The sequence below is a fragment of the Asparagus officinalis genome, chromosome 6, assembly GCF_001876935.1.
Source record: "Asparagus officinalis chromosome 6, Aspof.V1, whole genome shotgun sequence".
In the NCBI taxonomy this organism is placed as follows: domain Eukaryota; kingdom Viridiplantae; phylum Streptophyta; class Magnoliopsida; order Asparagales; family Asparagaceae; genus Asparagus; species Asparagus officinalis.
The window spans coordinates 7,046,730-7,051,022 of record NC_033799.1 but is presented as its reverse complement, the minus strand read 5'-3'; positions in this window follow the sequence as shown (position 1 = coordinate 7,051,022).

Below are 4,293 nucleotides of genomic sequence, written 5' to 3'. Positions count from 1 at the left end.
TATATATATATATATATATATATATAAGCTAGAAATCAAGTTAAATTGAAGCCCAAACACGAAAATATCGATCTCCTCTTGTGAAAACCTCATCACATAAACAAACTTGAAAACCTTTAAACAAACTTGTCCAAAACTTGATTTTTGTTTTTCTTGGTTGGTTCAGAAGTTTGTAAGCAAGGGGTATATATAGAATCACAAAACAAAACCCAAAAATTAGGAAAAAAATAAGCAAAAAGATAAAAAACTCAAAAAATCAGCAAAGCGGGAAAATTAGCCGTTACAATACCATTAGTCGACTGATTAACAGTATCAGTCGACTGATGAGCTGACCGTTAGAGGCCACTCATCCTTCATCGGTCGACTGATGAAATCATCGGTCGACTGATGAAATCATCGGTCGACTGATGACCTACTTGGTCGACTGATGGTTCATCAGTCGACTGAGCAGAGATTTTTGCTTATACCAGTCACTTTCTTTGGTTGACAGTCGACTGATAACGTGCACATGATGTGTTATGAACAGTAAAATTAAACTTTAAACCCCTTTTAAAAATAGCAAATAATTTTTGAAAAATATAAAATTTGGGGAAATATTTATAAACATGAAAATGAACATATTGTAAAAAAAAAATTGAAATATCATTTTTTATTTGTGAAAAATCTTTATTTTGCAAAAACTCACAAATACGTGTTCGTTTAAAACATTTGATTTTTGACATATGACTTAAACCATGTTATGAAATCTTTTTAACTTGATTTATAGACTTAATAAAAGATGTATACAATGATTATTTTGTCCATAAACTAAGAACACAATATTTTCTCAAATATACCTATATTTTGATAAAAACAAGAAATACATGTGTGTGATATTGAGCTTAAAGTATTTACACACAGTATATAATTCCTAAACCTAAAAACACTTTACAAAACAATGATCTTCATGACGCTCGATCTTGGTAACATGGATGAAGCGCAATAGAGTCTTTGACTTGAAATGCAAGTGACTTCATTCCACTTTTCCTTCCATCCTCCAATGAATATGATCGTGTAGGCGCAAGTCCATCCAACATCCAACAAAGAATCTTTGTGTAAAATACCTAACACGTGAACACAAACACTTGACAAACGATGTTAGGAATTATTTGTTAATCATCAAAACTAGATTAGATAATAGGTTCATAAACATGAGACCTAACAGTTTGGTTCGTGAGAATAATATCAAATGAGAAGGTAATGGAGCAATAAATGAAATGGAATGAATGTGGGCACAAAATGCTCATTTCCATTCTTATGTTGGATGTGATTAGGGACTAAAGTGGGAATGACATCGTTTTACTTTTGATATGGATAATTAAATAATTTTGGAATATTATGTATGTATTTAATTTTTTATTCTCACTTAAGGGCTTGTTTGTTTGCACAGAATTAGTTATAAAGTAACTGAAGTAAAAAAAATGAGGCTACTTCTGCTACTTCCGGGCAAAAAAATATGTTTGTTTCTCTAAAAACTTATTTTTAATACTTCCTTAAACGCTCATGTAGTACCTACATGTCATCCCGACTTCTTAAATGGTTTTCCGCCCCTCAAGGCTTTGAAGTAGCGCAATAGTGGATGAAATGTGCATTAATTGGAAAATAAATAAAATTTCTTATTAATATTTTTTTGTTGTTATTACTTCCGAACGACTTCTCATTGTTATCCAAACAAAAAAAAGGAATGAAGAATAAGATATACTATTTTTACTACTTTAAAAAATATGTGAAACAAACAAAAAAAATATTATTCACACTACTTCCTACTTCATAACTTTAGAAGTTACTTCTTTCATCTATTTACGACTTGCAATACTCTTCTCAGACCAAACATGCCCTAAGTGGGAGTGCTCATTCCCTACCAACTCATTGGGAAATGTCCATTCTCACAATATATGGAAATGAAGAAGAACTAAGAATGGAGATTCTAGCTTCCAGAAGGATGTTATATTTGCATATTGGTATGTTTGGTATGCATGAATGAGAAGTGGGAATGAGCATTCCATCTGTTTGTTGGAAATTTGCAGTAAAAAGACAATGAAAGAAAAATTTGACTTGTATTCCTCTCAAAATCGATTACAATTTGGATTCCGATTACAAAAGAGAGGATAATGAATTTGATTCTCCCCTTTGTTTAATTCTGGGTTCTTCACGGTGGCGATGAGATGCCACCCTCGAATGCTCGCGTCGAGTTTGCTTCTCGTTGACGATCCGAACGTCTTGATTCACTGGAACAATGTCTTCTCCTCACGATTTGACGCTGTGGAGAACTTGCGTGGCAAGTTTTGAAATAACTCTTGACGAGTTGATAACTCTGAACGAGTTTTAGAAGAACTCGTAGAGCAAGTTTTGAACTCTGATCGAGTTGATAACTCTGACGAGTTTTGGAAGAACTTGCAGAGCAAGTTTTGAACTCTGATCGAGTTGATAACTCTGAACGAGTTTGAACTCTTGAAAAAGAGTTGATTTGAACCGAAATTTCGGTTAATAAGCCAAGGAAGAAGCTCCTGTTGCTGGTCTCCAAAACTCCAATAATTCCCCTCCAAAGTTAGCCGAAGATCTCTCATTTTCTCCCTCCCAAAGAAAAATGATCCAAGAGCCCGATTTTACTGTGAAAACCACCTATTTGTAGGAGATTAAGGGGTATAACTACCCCCCTTAATTAGCTCCATAATGGAGGTTAGTTGCCCTATTAAGTGGAGGACCGTTTCAAGGATTTGAAATGGTCAAACGCGACATTCGCGTTGAAGAGATTGTTAATTATAATCTTTTTTTTTTGAACTTTTGTGAGGATCGTCAGATTGTAATCCTTACATTTAGCTCTTGATAATATGAGAGTCGTCAATTTGTAACTCCCGATGTTGATTGTGAAGGCTGTTGAATTAGAGCTTTCATCAGTTATTGTGAAAGTCGTCAGATTATAACATTCACCAGTCTACGTGAAAGTCTTCAAATTGTAACCTTCTGAAAGTCGTCAGATTATAACATTCACCAGTCTACGTGAAAGTCTTCAAATTGTAACCTTCTGAAAGTCGTCAGATTATAACTTCTATCATCGGTGTTTTGATGGGGATCAGCTATCTATTGTGATTTTTTGACAGCCTACAGAACCCCCTCCAAAGTTTTCGAAAGTTCGCGGTTGACTGGGACGAATTTTCGGAATACTTTGGATCTCAACTCTGATCTTGGAGCTGTTGATTTCTTGTCACGAAGGAGTTGTTCTCTGTACTCGCTTCGAAGGCAGCTTGGTTGAAGGGATTTTTCACGCAGGACCTGTGTGAAGGTATGCGCCATAATCCTGCTTTTGGAATGTGGGGGTGGACCCTGTATTTTGAATTTGAGATGCGGGTTTCACCCTTGCATGTTGAATTTGGAATACGGGTGTGACCTCGGCGTTTGGTTTTTGCATCGCGGGTCTGATCTCAACGTTTTGACTTAAGACATGGAAGTGGCTTCCGTGCATTTTTGACTAAGTCTTTGAGACTTGTCTTTGACGCATCTGTTTTAAGTCTCGACTCACATCCATTAAGCTGATGGGCCTGCACACGTGCGTAGGATTTTTGGTAAACCCTCAGCCATCAACAGATTTGATAAGCCTTTACCGACTACCGTTTGAGTCGGGCTAGCATGTGGATTGTCTAAGTCCATTCCACATGTAACGTTATGCTAAGAGAATGAACTCTCTTAGTCTTGATGCTATGATTTTGAATACATAGACTTTGTCATTTTGACGGGAAAAGACTAACCGGCAACGCGTGTTAGGCGTAGGCTTATCTCTAATTAGGGATCGAGATAAAGTCCCCCATGCGTGTGAGGCATGGATTTTGATGTCCTTTTCACGGTAAAAGACTAACCGGCAACGTGTGTTAGACATTGGCTTATCCCTACTTAGGATTCAGGATAAAATTCCCCATACGTGTAAAGCATGGATTTTGGCGTTATTAATAATGACCTGCTACGATATTGAATACGTAGGTTTTGCTATTATTGCGGGAATAGGCTACCCGGCAATATGTGTTAGATGCAGACTTATCTCTAATTAGGGATCGAGATAAAGTCCCCCATACGTGAAGGGTATGGATTTTGGTGCTACGATGTTGAATACGTAGAGTTGGTCATTTTCGTGGGAACGAACCACCCGACAGCATGTGTTAGATGCAGACTTATCTCTAATTAGGGATCGAGATTGTTTGTGGGAAATTTTGTAATAAAAAGAATATAAGGAAAGAATTGCGTTCGATTTTATTCTCTCTA